This window comes from Glycine max, chromosome 19, assembly GCF_000004515.6.
Source record: "Glycine max cultivar Williams 82 chromosome 19, Glycine_max_v4.0, whole genome shotgun sequence".
In the NCBI taxonomy this organism is placed as follows: domain Eukaryota; kingdom Viridiplantae; phylum Streptophyta; class Magnoliopsida; order Fabales; family Fabaceae; genus Glycine; species Glycine max.
In genome coordinates, this window is record NC_038255.2 from 13,666,802 (window position 1) to 13,685,261 (window position 18,460).

Genomic DNA, 18,460 nt, shown 5'->3' on the forward strand with positions numbered 1-18,460 from the left:
AGTAGGATTGAGCGTGCGTTGAGGACTTACCCATTCAGGATGATTTTTCGGATGACCATTTGTACATTCTATATAGTGTTTATGATTCCTTCCCCCACTCCCTGGTTTGCTAATATTGTGAATTATTTGGTTGCTTCTTCCTCCCTTAGCATCTAGGCTCGGACTCATGAGCGGTAAGTTGAGGTTAAAGTGGATTGGTCTTTTTGTGGTGACTAATGTTTTTCCTTATGGTACAGTGAGATCAAAAGTGAATCCACAGATAAGAGCTTCAAGGTCAATGGACACCGGCTGAAACCATTTCTCACAAATCCCTCCTTAGTGGATGTAGTGGTGGAGGAGACCTCATTACTTCACCCAACTTCTCTTCCGCCATGACTTAGGGAGTTTTCTTTTTCTGTCTCCTTCTTTACTTTTATTGCACTTGTCAAAATTTATTGATTGCTTTGATTATTCTTGATCTTATGATTGTGCTACATTGAGGACAATGTGTTATTTAAGTGTGAGGGGGGGGGGGGGGGCGAAGAAGATTGTTCTTTAATTTTGTTGGGTATTCTAGTTTAATTTTATTAGGTTTTCTGGTTTAATTTTGTTAGGTTTTCTAGGTTAATTTTGGTTTTATGTTTTGTGTACAACGTTGCATGTTCTCTTTGAATTATAGGTTATGTACAGGTAATGGGTAATTGTTTTTTGAAATAGAAGTTTCTTGGCATTTTCTAAATTGAAATCCTTGTTTTTTCTCTGCATGCCAAGTTAGTTTTGAAAGTTTGAATTGAAGGTGATAGATTTACCCTTGGTGAGAATTTGAGCCATCATCATTTATTTTATTCGGTGTGTTTTGCCCCATTGATTGCTTGCACAATAGCCTTGGCTTGACTCTTGTTCATACTTCTTGCTTCATATGCATGTTGGGAGATGATTTAGGCATTTTATTCTTATAAGACTCTAGCCAAATGAGCCTACCCTGAATTAATTCCTTTGATAGCCCCTTTGAGCCTATGTTCCCCTTTCTTTGTTTTGAAGCTCATTACAAGCCTTAAGTGAAAACCATGATTTCACCATACCCTTAAGGAATTTTGGAGCTTTGGAATTGTTTTGGGAATAAGTGTGTGTGTGTGGGGGGGGGGGGGGGGGGTATGTTTCATTGGATGATATGTTTTTATTGGCCATATATTGCCTAATTGTTGCTTTATTTTTCAATTGCTTTCAAATGATACTGTCCATGTTAAAAAAAAAATCAATAAAAAAAGAAGCAAATAAAAAAAATAAAAAAAAGAATGAAGTTGAATAAATGAGGTCTTTGGTTGAAGACTTGGTTGATTTTGTTTTGGGTTTACTTTTTAAAGCTTAATTTGTAATTTTGGTTTTGGGGTTTATTACTTTTTCTTACTTCCCACTTATTCCCCATTGCTCCTCTATTCCTTTGGGTTTTAGCTACTATCCCATACTTTCATATACCTTGTCCTTGGCCCCATTACAACCTTAAAAGACCTTTTGATCCTCATGTGCATGTGCTTGTGATGTGGTTGTCAAATTTAGAGTCTTGCCAAGTCTATGTGGTGTTTGTTTTCATGGGTGCTCTGAGAGTAAACAGTAGCCTAGGCACTTGAGAAATAGAGTGCATATCTTGTGAGGCTTTATCACTTTTCATTCTTGAGCTAATTGACTATCTTGCCATGTTTGAGATGCTTGGATGATTTTCATGACGGCCTTGATTCTTTAACTCTTTACGTGTTGGATGTTACCCTTTCTTTTAATTCCCTGAGATTCATTGAGAAATATGTAATTGTTGTTGTGTCTGTTTGTTTCTCTTTAATGTCTCTGGATTTGTCCCTTGCTTTGTTTTTTTTTTTTTTTACCCAGGAGTGCAAAAGGCTAAGTGTGAGGGGATTTGATGTGTCATCATTTTCTCATATTTCTTAACCCTTTTTGTCACCATTTTAATTACTAATTAGCCTTAATTTTCAATTTAATTATGCAGTTTTATCATTTGGGCCTATTGGATTAATTTTGTGTTTTTAATTTAATTTTAGGAGAATTATAAACAATTGGGCTTGAATCCAGAATTGGGCTTGGACTTGAAGAGAGCAGATTATTTTATTCTACCAAATCTTATCTTATCTAGATTTTATCTCATCTAGATATTATTTCATCTAGATTTTATCTATCATATCTAGATTTTATCTCATCTAGATATTATTTCATCTAGATCTTATCTTATCTAGATATTATTTCATCTAGATATTATTTCATCTAGATTTTGTTTTATCTTATCTTATCTAGATTTTATTTTATTTATGGGCTTGGACTTAAAACAGATTTGTAAGCTTTGGGGCTGAAAACTATATAACAGCACCAAGGTTCTAGTTTTAGCCTCTCCTCTCTCTCTCTCTCTCTCGTTTTAGCTTTTTTTTTTGGAGAATAATTCTAGTTTTCTTCATTTTCTACTACAATTTCGTTTTCTATTGATTAATGGAATGCTAAGTCTCCAGCGTTGTTTTCTCTTAAGGATCAAGCACAACTCTCTTTGAGGTTTTCTTATTACTATTGCATTCTGCTCAGTTTTTCCTCTTCACCAATTACTCTGTATTTGTTGCTATTAATCCATGCATGCTTAGTGCTTGATTAATTGTCTCTGCGCTTAATTTGCGTTCATGCTTAATGATCAGTTTCGTTCAAGATTAATTGGTGTATGTGTTGCTTAATCACATAATGAATGCCTTATGTTAAATTTTGCCTAGTAATTTAATTTAGGGTTGAATTAAGTGGTTGAACTAATAAAGGATAAATTCTCGTAACCTAGGATAAGAGACTTGCTTGTGAATCAAGGGGAAACAACATGTTTTAATTTTGATATTTTCTAATTCAAATTTACTTGCTGTTTAATTTACAAAAGCAAACAACCCCCCCTCCCCCCAATTTGTTACTGTTTTATTACTATCTGTTATGAACGTTTGGTTGACCATTGCTCGTTGGGAGACGACCTAGGACCACTTCCTAGATACTGCATTTTTAATGTTTATTTGATTCGGGTATGACCTCGATCAGAAAGAATACTTGTTGTAATCATGTTTGATTAGTGGAACCCTTTATTGGTTGGTAAAGGAGATCTGGATGTAGCTTAGGTTGAGTAAATCAATATAAAATGAAGTATTTTTATTGATTTTCTTTAGCTTATTAAAGTATTTCATTATTCATTATTGACACATTCTGCACACAAGGTTTTCACTAAAGAACATGTTTTATATCTTATTGGACGGTAGTCCACTTTTAGTCATTGGATGAAAGTTCTTATAAACTTGGTTATAATAACATCTTCCATTTTGAAAAGGTTTTATATTTTAACTAACACACTATTCAACCCCTCTTCTAGTATGATTTGTTGTATTTCAATAATTAAAAATTCCAATTCACCATATTATTTATTCATTGACAAAATTAGACAACAAAACAAATTAAAAATAAATAAAAGAACAAATCAATTCACATGATGATTATTACAAGAAATCAATTGCAAGCACTACGCACAGGCACAAATTTCAGAGGACTATGCCCAAAACTATCTTGAGGTAGAATTGATTGTGGTATGGTTCCTAATTTTTATAGTGTAGGTCATGAAATGTGATTTGTTTCGTGCTACGTGTAATAGAATAAGAGAAGAGAATGGATTCAAAGAGAGTTAGAGAGTGAGAGAATGAACTTTTTAGTCTAATGTTATTGGGTTTCTATTGTGATGCCCCCTTGTGTGATTACATGGTACCTATTTATAGTGTTTGCTCATGTAACGCTACTAGCCAAGTCACTTATTACAAGTGTTTTTTTTTTTTTTTGGGGGGGGGGCTATTTTGAGGGTTGTGTTGAACTCATCCAAAATACCTTGAACTTTTTGCGCTATTTCTCATGTTGAGGGTATTTCGGTGATTAATGATGATGTTGAATCAACTTTTTTGTCTTCTTTTTCACTCTTTTCTTATGTTTCAGGATCTTTTTTTTATATTCTTTCTTCAGAGTATTTTGTATTGCTAAAAGTGAATGTGGGATTTGTGGAATTTGCGTTTATTCCTTCTGTTAAACTTACCCACTTTTCCATCAATCTTGGATGTTGTGGAATTTGAGGTGGGCTGGCTCAGTGCGCCTCATACAATGTACTCTTAGGAGCCATTCATGGTGGAATCACCTCGTTGTCAACCTGTGTCAATGGTGCAAATTTTGCATTGGAGATGTCTTTCCTTGGATGTGGCATCACTACAACCATGCGACACCATCATTCACACCTATTTGTTCCTACTGATGGAGTCTCCTTAGAGCTGATTAAAATTTTCTGGTTTCTACTTTGGCTTTTCCCTGGCAATCAGACATAGGGTGTGTGTTGTAGACCACTATGTGGTAGTTGTGGTCAATTGGGGCAGAGGGGCTCCAGATATTTTAGTTTACGACATTCCAAATGGTTCTAGAATCTGATGAAGGCATGAAAAAAGGTTGTTCCTGAGTGTGCGGAGGCTCTTGGGGATTTACTCGGGCTACTCCAGCACTCATCTGTTGGTCTTTGAGACTGCTCGATATTTTTGTTTTATTATCATCTAGATAAGAATCTCCAACTTAACCTCTTTTGTATATTGTACATATAAGTCATAATTCTAGGTAAAAAAAAAATCATACCTTTGTTTTTTATAAGCTTATTGCCTTTTACCTTAGGTCAGTCATCGACTTATTGTAACGACTCACCTCGTCGCTACGGTATCCACACTCTAATATTAGATAATTTCAATTTTTATAAAAAGAACTCCCTTAATTTTTGCTTATGAAAATAGAAGTGGTTTTGTCACAACATAAATTCATCCAACAACATGCCATTACTTAAGTGAATATGCATAATTACATAGAAACAATAATTCGGTACATGTCATACATATAATGAAAATTAAATATGTTCATATATATAATTAAAATTCCAGTTTTACATCTTTAACTCAACAAAATAAAACTTAAAAACCAACTACGGGGGAGTTGATTACAAAACACAACTCTCTCCCAAAATGACGCCAACGTCATTACGTCGGCTCGGCGGCTCCTTATCAGAATCTTACTCCCTACACCTTGCCACTGTCATTCTGCTCCCACGAACAAGGTTCGTGATCATCACAGGTATCAACCACACGGTACAAAATTGCAAGGGTGAGTTTATTATAAAAGAACCAATACCAATTCCAAATAACCACAATTAGCAAGGAACATAGCCAAACATGATAAGCATGCACAACAATCATTATTCAACAAATATTCATCATTCACATCCAACAATTACTCATCATCCATCCATGGACCCAATCAAGACTGCACAAAATGATGCATGCACCTGACTCAACACTCAGATGCAATGTGGTAAGTACCAACAACAACCAAATCTCAGGAAATAGCCTAAGCGTATCCACATGACACTCTCACTTAGGGAACTGTGCTGAGTTTGTCGAGACCACCCGGTTGTGCACGTAACAGCCCCCCTCCCATAGGTGATCAGCCTGGGAGCCCAAAGGTGTTTCCTACCAGGTGACAGTCCCCTAGTACAAAGTACACTTGGCCACAGTTACTCTATTTCCTGTGTCGTATGAGCTATGATCACGGCCAAAAGTAAGTGCCATAGACCATGGACCAATTAAAGCACCTAAGCATCCCCTCAGGAATGCTTAGATTCTCTAACCACGCTAGTTACCCACGTTTGGGCCATCCGATAAGGTCAGTGCACTCTACCCCCCATGACATACACTTCATACGACGTATGATCGTGGCCAAAAGCTAGTGCCAAAGACCCTGGAAGGTCAGTGCACAGTGCCCCCCACGATCATACACAACATCCAACGTATGAACGTGGCCAAAAGCTAGTGCCAAAGACCCTGAAAGGTCAGTGCACAGTGCCCCCCACGAACATACCCAACATGCACATGCCAATGCATTTCCAACATCAATCAACAAATCATATTTCCATGTCATTCACAACATAAATATCATCTCATCTCAATGACGTTATCAACAACAACAACAACCTCATTTCATTATCACATATTCATCAATAATAACAATTCATGTTGACATGGTCTTTATTAACAATGTCATCTCAAATCAATATCATCATAATTATCATTATCATCACATATCAATTAAAATCCTCAATAGCAACATCAACAACAATTCAAACAAACACAACAATATCATTTCCACACGCACGGTCTTCAAACAACCAAAACAATATCATTCATCACAATACATATATATATATATATATATATATATATATATATATATATATATATATATATATATATATATATCGCATCCCATTAGTTAAAACGTAATTTTCTTTGAAGAAAAATCAGCATGCAACAGGGACAGGCAGATATCCTCATAGCTAGGTTCCCTAACCCTAACTATGGTGTTAAAACAGTAAGTTTTATAATAAACTCCCCTTACCTATCGTGAGCTACCCCGCGGATTCCTCGTCGCGTCACTTGAAGATTCCTTTTTGTCCTTGCTCGTCGATTCCACACAAGCCTCTACCATGCCAAAACAAAGGAGACTTAGTATGGATTTCAGAAAACAAAGCTAGTAACAGTGCTCTGGGTCAAACACCCACATCACTACATGAAAGAGCTGAGAGCATTTCGGGTTTTACAAAGGAACATCATTTGGAAATTCCGACCACGCCAATGTGACCGGGGTTCAGTGTAGGTTACGAAAATAACATGCATTTCATGAAAGGATAACATTTACAAAGTTTCTTTCTCTAAGGTTTTTCAAAGGAAGCATAAGACATACAATGGCGGTTCCAAAGTCAGAAAAGATGCAAAGACAAGATGAAACTAACAAGAAACAAGCGTAGAACCATGGTTACCTCGAAAGAAAATGAAAGGTCAGATTAGGGTTTCGTTCTCTACCGAAATCGCAAGCCAAGTTGGAAATTCTGCTTCGGTTGAAGGGTTCCTCTCGGTGTGGGTTTTCAATGGAGAACAATGATGGTTTGTGGTGGCTAATGGTGGATGTGGGTGATGGAGAAAGTACTTGGAACTTTAGAAATGGATTTGGAAGAAAGAAAGAAGAAGAAATGGCGTTTTTCCTAAGCTACACAAAAGTAAAGGCTAAAATGCTTAAATAAGAGATGCTCTCGGGAACGGAAGCTTCTAGCACACTTCAGAAATCTTCTCAAAGATCCCAACGGTCAGATCATGGAAAAGTGTCTTGTGAAGTTGCAGACCAAATTTAGAGAAGATCCAACGGTTAACGAAGGTTGGGAAGCGTTTTTACCGAGGCAGCTTCATGTAGCTTTCTCTAGAAGCTTCATTAAGAGGCTTCCTCCAGAAGCTTCATTAAGAGGCTTATAGCACAGTCCAGACATCTTCTAAAAGATCCCAACGGTCATATCATGGACAAGTGTCTTGTGGAGTTGCAGACCAAATTTCGAGAAGATCCAACGGTTAACGAACGCTGGGCATCGTTTTTACAGAGGCAGCTTCATGTAGCTTTCTCTAGAAGCTTCATTAAGAGGCTTCCTCCAGAAGCTTCGTCGTGGCTTCTTTGAGAAGTTTTCTCAAGAGGCTTCTTTGAGAAGTTAGATCCTTATCTATCCACACCCCTCTATTAACTAAATTAACTTCCTTAAAAATAATTACGGATGAAAATAACGCAACAAATAATCAAACATCAAACATAATTACTAATAATATATAGATATATATATCAGGGTGTTACACTTATCAAGTCAGCTTTTCTATTAATTCAATGTGTCTTTTTTTATGTTTCAGTTTCCACTTTGTAGTTTTTGCCAGACTTTTTATTACCCTAGTTTGGGAACCTATTTCTCGTGGTACCTACAGATTTCATAGGTCATTTGTTAAGATCTTACCCTAGTTTGAGTCCAGGTTATGCTTTTTGTTAAGTACTTTACGCCAGGTCTATTTTTGTGTACAGTTGTATCTTTTAAACTTCCATGCCATTTATTGTGCTGACATGTTCTTTTGTAGCTTCCCATGTTTTCTCTTTATCTTCTCAATTGACATTCTTTCCTGTGTGAGGCTCCTTTATTGTTTTGATGCTTTGTTTTTCCTCCTCTTCTTTTAAAAATGCATTTCTTCTCCTTTTTGTGTGTTCTTGTCTTCTTTGGATTTCTTTCATTTAGAAATTTCTTTGATCGCTTGTCTTTCCCTTGAATGCTCAGCTTCTTTTCCTTTCATTAGCCACTCTATTCATTTTGATAAATGTGTTTTTTGCCTTCAAAATGCAAGGGTTGCTAATACAAGGTTGGAGGTTGTTTGTGGTGCCTCTCAAAAAGACTAGATTTGGAGCCAATGTACTTTTGTCAATGTTGAATACATGAGGATTTTTTACTATATTTTATTGTCTGCTTTGCATTTTTCCTTTCAATCTTTTGTATTTTTCCAATTGATGTGCCTTCTTTTTCTACCGACATATGTTTTTGTGTCTTTAAATCTCTTGGCATGAATTATCTTCAACCTTGGTTTGGAAACCCATTTCATGGGGTGCCTACATATTTTGTAGATCATTTTAATAATATTATACTCTGATTTGGGAACTCATTTCCTAGGGTGCCTACAAATTTCATAGGTCTTCTAATAAGATTCTGCCCGAGTTTGGAAACTCATTTCCTGGGGTGCCTTTACATTTTGTAGGACTTTTAATAAGATTCTACCTTGATTTGGGAACCTATTTCCCAGGGTACCTACAGATTTCGTAGGTCTTTTAATAAGATTCTACCCTAGTTAGGGAACCCATTTCCTAGGGTGACTACAAATTTTGTAGGTCCTTTAATAAGATTCTACCATGGTTTGGGAACCCATTTCCTGAGGTGCCTTCAGATTTCTTAGGTCTTTTAATAAAATTCTACCTTGGTTTAGGAACCTATTTCTCGAGCTGCCTTCAGATTTTGCAGGTCTTTTAATAATATTCTACCCCAGTTTGGGAGCCTTTTTCTCGGGGTGCCTATAGATTTCGTAGGTCTTTTAATAAGATTCTACCCTAGTTTGGTGTTAGGTCTGGATGACCACTCCTCTCATCTATCTTGGATTTTGATGAATAACAATAAGTATAAATTATGGATGTTCTAATAAGTTTTTGACAAGTGGATAAGATTAATGTGTTAAAGAACTTAACTATATTATGTATCATCCATACTCCAAGAAAATTGCTCTGTTTATTATTTATCCAGCGTCCAAAGCGCTAAAATCAAAAGGTGTCCACTCATTATGTAATCTGTCATACAACGTAGCCTTATCTTCTAGTGTAAGACAACGGTCTTTTCAAGGAATCAACACTTCTCCCGTAACAGATTCTTCATTGAAGTCTATATAAGGCAGTCTCTACCCATTGAGAAAAACTAATGAGAAAGCAAGAATATATTTGAAGCAAAACTTTTATGAAATTATTGGATAATTGATATAAAGTTTTCATTTGTGTATTCTTTGTTAAGAAAAGTTATCTTGTATTTGAGCTTTATTGTTTATTCACTCTTTGAGTGTTATTGAATACTTGTATTCATTCAAACTATTGTTGATGAAAGCCAAGAGTAACTTAGTGTTAAACAATACTTGGGTTTCGTAGATTCAAGGGGAGTCTAAGAAAGTGCCAAAATGGTATTAAGAATACTTGTATAGCCAGGAGTTGTAGGTTAGAATACTTGTTTTATAATTAAGTTTTGATCAATAGGACCCTTTACTATTGAGTAAAGGAGAATTGGACATAGCTCAGGTTAAGTGAATCAATATAAACCAAGTGCTCCTACTGCTTTCTATAACGATTTATTAAGCATTTTATTAGCACTCTCTGTCACTTCCTTATTACCAAATATTTATTTGAAAAACTGATTTGAAGGACTCTTTCTTATTAAGTCACTAGATGATCAAACCTATCTTTATTAAAACTTGTGATCAATTTAGTGGATGTCTTGGTAAACATATACATTTCTATCTATATTTGCATTAAAAGTAACAAAAGTTTTATCTTTGATATACACACTATTCAACCCTCCCTTTGGGAACCAATTTCCTGGGGTGCGTATAGATTTTGTAGGTATTTTAAGATTTTACCTTGATTTGAGAACCCATTTCCTAGGGTGCCTATAGATTTCGTAGGTATTTTAATAAGATTCTACCTCGATTTGAGAACCCATTTCTCGGGGTGCCTAGTTGTAGTTGAACAAGTCATTTTCCTACAATAGGACTTTTCTCCAGTTATTGATTTTGGCATAACGTTGTAAAAAATTTCTCCTTTTATTGATTTCCTCTGCAAAGTGGATACATTGGCAGTGTATATGTTGCCCGATTTTCCTGCAAGAATAAAAAATATCTAGAAATAATTTTTGTAACTTTTTACTCTTGTTGTTTTCTTCATCTAGCTATAGTACTTGTGCAGGTTGGATGTGTTCCATGTACGTGTAATTATGTCTCCTGAGAGTGTTTCCAAAACATAAGCTCCCATTTCGATCTTAGCTACTACCTTGTACAGTCCCTCTCAGTTTTGTACAAGTTTTCCTTGGTGGTTGTTTTTCCCACCAATGTCGGCTTTACACAAGACTAAGTCATCCTTCTTGAAAGCACAAGGGATAACCTTTTTATTATACCTAGTAGCTATTTTCCTTTTCAGTTCAATATCTCTTACGATGACCATTTCTCTCTTTTCCCCAATGAGGTCAAGCTCGGTTAAGTTTCCTTCATTTTAATTCAGATTTGTTATTCTGAATGTTGACTCCCTTATTTTTAGGGGAATGATGGCTTTAGTGTCGTACACCATCCTAAATGGTGTTTATCCCATGGCAGAGTGTGGGACTATCCTATATGCCCACAAGACGTGTGGTAGTTGTTCTACTCGGGTTCCTTAAGCCTTTTTTTCTCTTAAACCTCTCAGGATAATCGAACTTGCTGCTTCAGCTTGACCGTTAGTTTGGGATGCTCAACTGAAGCGAATATCTATTTGATGTTTAACCTTGATATCAACTATTGGAATTGCCTATCAGTGAACTGAGTGCCATTGTCGATCACTATAATGTCGGGAATTCGAAATCTGTAAATTATCCTTTTCAATATGAAATTCTTAACTTTTTTACAGGTTCTGCCTCAACCTACTTGATGAAATAATTGATCACCACCATCGAGTATTTGAATTGCCCTGGGAACCTTGGGAAAGGTCCTAGTTGTTGGATCAAGTGGCCTCGAAATAATTAAGAAGGGGAGGGGGTTGAATTAATTATTAATGAACCTTTACTAATTAAAAATCTATCCTTCTTAATGTTACTAGATTCAATTAGGCTTTTACTATAATGTTAAGAAAGTAAAGAACAAAAATAGAAACTTAACCAAAAGTAAAAGCAATAATTAAAGTGCACAGCGGAAATTAAAGAGTGTAGGGAAGAAGAAGACAAACACAAGAGTTTTATACTGGTTCGACAACAACCCGTGCCTACATCCAGTCCCCAAGCGACCTGCGGTCCTTGAGATTTCTTTCAACCTTGTAAAATCCTTTACAAGCAAAGATCCACAAGGGATGTACCCTCCCTTGTTCTCTTTGAACAACCAAGTGGATGTACCCTCCACTTGAACTGATCCACAAGAGATGTACCCTCTCTTGTTCTCAGTTACAACAACCCAAGTAGATGTACCCTCTACTTGTACCACAAAGGATGTACCCTCCAATGTGTTAAGACAAAGTTCTCAGGGGGTTAGTCCTTTGAAACTTTTTGAAGGGGAAACAAAAGATATCTCAGGCGGTTAGTCATTTGAAATCTTTTGTTTAAGGGAAAGGGAAGAATCAAAAGAATTCTCAGACTGTGTCATTTTGAATTCTTTGAAAAGGGAGAAGGGAGACACAAAAGAATTCAGGCGGTTAGTCCTTTGTTCTTTTGGAAAAGGGAGAAGAGAGACACAAAAAGAATTCAGGCGGTTAGTCCTTGGCGAATTCTTTTTGGTAAAGGGAGAAGAGAATAAAAAGATATAGCACACTTTTTTATCTGTGAAAGAGCAAGGTTTGGAAACCAGAAAACTTAGAAAGCTTTTGGCAAAGGAAGAAGAAGAAGAATAAGTAGCAAAGGTTTTTCAAAAGTTGTTCTAAAGAGTTGTAAAAAGTTATTCAAATGCAAGTTAAGGTCTTGCTTTTATAGACTCTTCATGTCTGGTCAAGAAAACCATTGGAAGAGTTATAACCTTGAGAAAACCTGAAAACCATTGGAAGAGTTACATCTCTTGACTTTTTATTCAAAACTTGTCACTGGTAATCGATTACCAAAACCATGTAATCGATTACACAAAGCATTTTATGAAAAGATGTGACTCTTCATAATTGAATTTGAATTTCAACGTTCAGATACACTGGTAATCGATTACCAATATATTATAATGATTACACCATTTAAAAATCAATTGGAACGTTGCAAATTTAGTTAAAATATTTTGAAATCAAACTTTGTCACTGGTAATCGATTACAGGAAACTGGTAATCGATTACCAGAGAGTAAAAACTCTAGTAACTTAGAAAATTTTGAGAAAAACTCTTTTGAAAAACAAAATTGTGCTATGTTTGTTTTTTGAAAAATCTTTTCAATACTTCCCTTGTGAAGTCTTCTTGATTTCTTCTCTTGAATCTTGAATTCATCTTCTCTTGAATCTTGAAATCAAACTTCTCTTGATTCTTGAATCTTCTTGATTTCTTCTCATGAAACTTGAAATTAATCTTGATCTTGAACTTATTGACTCAATCTTGAAATCATTCTTTGTCATCATCAAAACTACTTGAATCAACTTGATTCATCATCATGAAGCTTGCTTCTACACTAGTATGTCAATTCCCCACAAAAGAAATGGCCATGGGGATGCCAAGTTGTGCAACTTGTTTGCCAATGCATGTGGTATGTAGTCACATGTTTTACAAGTTTTACATCCCTGCACATAGTCGGTCATATCAGTTACTACAATTGGCCAATAGTAGTAGGCTCTCAATATTTTTCCTGCCAAAGTCCTATGTTTGAAATGATAACCACAACACCCCTCAAGTATCTCAACCATTATGTACTCTGCCTCAGTCTCTTTTGGACACTTCAGGAGTGGTTGGGTGAATCCTTTTCTATAGAGTTTTCCATCTATTATAAAAAAATTGGCGGCTCTTTGTAATTTCTGCCATAGTTATCAAACTCTCGAGTTAACTTGTTAACTCTTACGAGTTTAGGAGTCCACTTGTCCTCTGCGAGTTGACTCTTGGGTAAACTCTTTTTTTAGTAGACTCTGGGAAAACTCTATAAACTCTAAGTAAACTCAGAAAACTCTCGAGTTTACCACCAAGTCAACGAGTTAGTAAGTTAAAAAAATTAAACCAAATTGTAAGTCAATGTTTTATTGTTTTTTGTCTATTTAGCATTTAACATACCTTCATTTAGCGTGTTATTCTCAAATAAAAAATTCTCACCTTTAATAATATCACATATTCTCTAATAACATCAAACCCTCAATGAGAATGATCTATCACTACTATGACCTTTGCAAGTTATTATCTAGTAGTGATGTATTATTACTAGACTTGGTTATTTAAATATTCTAAACTTTATGATTTATTGTTTTGCATTATTATATTATTGAAAATTTTAATTAGTATGTTATTTATATATATTTTGTTGTTATTTTTGTATAAAGTAGACTCTTACAAGTCTAAGAGTTGAGTCCACGAATTGAGTCTATGAAACTCTCATGAGTCTACGTAAACTCTCGAGTTTGATAACCTATTCTGCCTTTCTTTTTTGTCTTTACTCTTGAGTTTGATAACCTATTCTGCCTTTCTTTTTTGTCTTTTGGTCTAACACCATTTTGTATGTACTCTAAGATCCAAGTCATCTAACTTTCTTGGCTTTCTATTATCATGAAAAACCTTGAGATATGGATTGTTTGTTGGACAACATTTTCCACTTCTACTTGTTCCTCTATGTTGGACAATTTTGAGAGTAAATTCACTCTTGCATTTTTCTCTCTTAGAATGTAGATGAATTCCAACTTCTTTAACTTCTCTTTGATTACCCCAATTTTGTTGGCGTATTGTTTTCAAAATTGGCTCTTTGACTTGGGATTCTCCATTCAATTGGTTGATCATCAACTTAGAGTCTTTGAACACATTTAGCACCTGGACCTCCATGTCGACTGCTATTTCTAAGCCTGCAACGTATGCCTCGTACTATGCTTGATTATTTGTGAGTGGGAATACTATCGTCAATGCTTGCTTAAGCACAACTCCGTGTGGGGATTCTAACAGGATTCTTGCTCCACATCATATTTCACTGGATGATCCATTAACCAATAGAATCCAAGGTAGTTCTTCTAGCATTTTTTCATCTTTGATTAGTGTCATTTCATCCACAAAATCGACAAGACAGTGAGCCTTGAGCGCTTGTCTTAGATGATTCTACAAACCATATTATGACAACTCAATCACCCAAGTTACCATTCTTTTTGCTAAATCAAGGCGGTGTAGTATTTGCTTGATTGGTTAATCAGTCCTCACTATGATTAGATGTGCTTGAAAGTATGAACGTAATCTCCGATCTAAAAATACTAGGGCTAGAATGACCTTCTCCACCTCTGGGTACATTAACTTGGTATTTTGAAGGGTTTAACTTATGAAATACATCAGCTTCTGAGTCTTGTTGTCATTTTTCACCAGTGTTGTGCTGATTGCTTCTTCAGCTACGGAAAAGTATACACATAGTGTTTCTTCTAGATCTAACTTTTTTTAGAGTTCGTGGGGCAAGCAATATCTCCTTGAATTGCTGGAAGGTGAATTCACACTCTTCTGTCCAGTTGAACTTTCTATCTCTTTTCAAAATTTTGAAAAAAGGTAAGGCCTTTTCAACTAACTTAGCCACAAACATCATTAATATCGCCAAATGACCATTCAATTTTTTAATGTCCTTGACAATGTTTGGAGTTTGCATTTCCAGTATAGCTCGACATTTGTCAAGGTTTAGCTCGATCCCTCTTTTTGACAACATGTAACCCAAGAACTTGCTTGTTGACACTTGAAAAGCATATTTTTTTGGGATTTAAGTGTATGTTGTATTTTTTTAGGTGGGCAAAGGTTTCTGCTATGTGTTGCTCTAGGGTGCTACTCTTGACTATTATGTCATCAACATAGAATTTTTGGTTTTGACCTATTTGTTTTTAAAAAAATGTGTTCATCATTTGCTGGTATGTAGCTCCAGTGTTCTTTAGTTTGAAAGACATGACCTTGTAGCAGTAGTTCACCTTTTCTGCCATAAAGGTCATTTTCTCTTAGTCATCAGCATGTAATGGTATTTGGTTGTACCCTAAATAAGCATCCATGAAACTCATATATAGGTAGCTAAAATATCCGGCCACCAGTTTATCTATGTTGGCAAGTGGGTATGAGTCTTTCGGACAATGTTTGTTAGATCGGTATAGTCAACACACATTCTTGATTTCTCGTTCTGCTTTTTGACTAGGACAACGTTGGTCAACCAAGTCGTATATCTGATTTCTCTGATGAATCTAACTTCTTGCAACTCCTTCACTTGCCTTTCGATTTCCTTTAGGCGTTTAGGAGTCATTTTCCTCATTCTTTGGCACACGGGTTTTGTTGAAGGGTTTACTGCCAACTTGTGATAGAAGAATTTTGGATCTATGCTCGATATATCCATCGGCTTCCATATGAATATGTCACCATTTTCTTTGAGGAATGAGGACAAAGCTTCCATGGTTGTGTTGTCTGAATCTGCTCCAATGGACGTCATTTGCTCATCTTCCTTTCTGATATGAAGGTTCTGATAGTTCCCTCTGATTCTGACCTTGGTATTCATGCTTGTTTCTTGATATCCTCTTTGCAATCCAATTTAGTGAGCATTACCTTGAACCAAGTTTTGACCTTGGGTTCATAATCCATTTACTTCGACTTGCTTGTGCCTTTTCACTTTAGTAACTCCTTGTAACACTCGCGGGCCCTCTTCTTGTTCCCTTTCAATGTTATGACTTGCATCTCATTGCTAAGGAACTTCATGGCCAAATGAACTATCGAGATTACAACTCTCAGGGTATTCAAAGTCAGCCTACCCTATATGGCATTGTAAGAGGACTACAACTTTACCACAATGAACCTGACCACAATGGTTCTAGTTACTGGTGCCTTTCCGAAGGTTACATGCAACTTTATGTATCCTATTGGGGGTTATATGGTGACCAAAGAAACCTATGAGGTCCTCATTATAGGGAAGTAACTCTGACAATAGGATTTTGATGTTCTTAAAGAAATCATAAAACAAAATATCCACCAAGCTACCGATGTTGACCAGCAACCGTTGTACCTTTTTGTTATTTATGAAAGCTTTCGCTAACAAGAGATCGTCATGGTCTGGAACAATTAACATGTCCATATCCTTGTTGTCGAAGGTCAAAGGTAGGGGTCTTCTGCCATGTGTAGCGGTTTAGACTTCCCTTGCGTGCCTCTTTCACGCATTGTTTGAATGGCCTTTATTGGCAAATCCTCTTGCTATAATGTAGATCACCTTTTGTTCCTGCAATAGGAAGTTTGGTCGCCTCTCAGGGGAATTCGACTTATGTTTTAGCTCGGATCCCTCCTAGTTTATTACCTATAGATGAGTTTTTGTCTCCCTTTCTGGAGCTTTATGTTGATATCTTGGCGAGCATTCTCTAGAACAACCTTATCTCTAGTAACAGTTGTGACTTCTTGACCTTTTGCATTGTTCATTGCAATGTGGTCTGTCATATCGAGATCTGTAATTCTTTTCTTGACCTTGTACATACCTACCCAACTTTTCCCGACGTATGAGGATTTTAGTGGCATTTTTTAGCTGGAAGCAATCATCGGTGTCATGTCTAGGTTTTCGATGGTAGCAAGAATATTTTGAACATCAAGGCTGACATCCTGTAGCTTTACATTCATGATCTCATTCAATATTCTCCCTTGTGATGCGTTCAAGGGAGTATACTCATCGTACCTCAATTTGGTTTTGTAAGTCAGTCTCTCATCCGACTTAGGTGGCTTGTTAGTTTTTGTCTATGCGATGCCTTTTTGCCTGTTTTGATTTTCTACAATTCTTAGTTTTCCAGCTTCCAAGTCATTTCATAATTACTGTATTTTTTCCACCCTTTTCAAGAATTCCTCCATGGTGTTAGGTGGTGTTTTTGAGATGGATATGAAGAAAGGAGATCCTTCCTTCACACTGTTCTTAGCTAGCATTAGCACAACTGTTCGGGATTCCGGCAAGTGCACCGGATCACACAAGTAGTATAAAACGGTAAGAACCGAGTATCGAACACTCGGGGAACTTGTGTTATTTAGTAAGCTATTTCGGTAAATAGGCATCTAGTGTGTTAAAGTAAGTGTGAATATGAACAAGTGTATAAACTATCTGTTCAAAAAGAAAGAAAATCACGTGAGACAAATGATGTGTAAAAACAAGTAGAGAACACGTTGGTCTTCCTAATAGGTGCCTGATGCTAAAAAAATATTCTCTATCTAATAATGCTCATGTGTTCTTATGGTGTCTCCTGAGATACTAAACCCCGATTCCTCATGATAGTTTAGCCTAATCCTGATCAAGCATCGTCCGTAGATTCCTCTTGTAAGACTAAACTCAACCAGGACCGCATTGAGACACACATACTCAACTAACTTATCGCACCCCAATTCCTCATGAAAGCACAACAACTCAGCCCTGCACTATCAAGGACTTTAGAGTCAGACCAGTTTCCACTGTTGAATGACCCTAACAAAGCATGCATCTACGCGATCAAGGTAAAGACATACTGGAATGAAAAGCAGATAGCACAAAGAACACACAAAACATCATTAAATAGATAGAAATATATTTACATCAGGTACCTACAGGGAAGATCCAATAGGGGATTTAGCTTTCCATACCAAGAAGCCTTCTTAACAACAAAGAAAAGAACAAGATGAAAGATTGCAAAAATACAAGTGGTGATGATGTCTCCTTCACCTCTAGGATCTCACAATCACTCACAAACTCATCTCAAGCTCTCAAACCGGCTCCTGCTTCAAGATTTGGTCTCTGCAGATCTTCACACAGCAAAATCTCTCAAAACTCTTTGGAACTTGGACCTTTCTCTCTCTAGAAACCCTAGACATGCAAAGCTCTGAATCCCAGTCCAAACTCTCTTCACAAAATCTGATTTCAAGCTTAAATAGGTGGCATTGTTCGTGCTTGTGCGCTTATCGCACGTATGGACCGCTTAGCGCACGTTAGTGATTTTTGGCTTAGCACGCCTTTCTCGCTTAGCGGATGAACTGAAGCGGTGCGCTTAGCGAACCTGTACAGCTCATCTTCTTCTGAATTCTTCCTCGCGCTTAGCGCAGGAGTGTTGCGCTTAGCGGATGCTCGCTAAGCCAGCATATTGGCTTAGCGAGAAGGTGAAAACAACCTTTTCCAAAG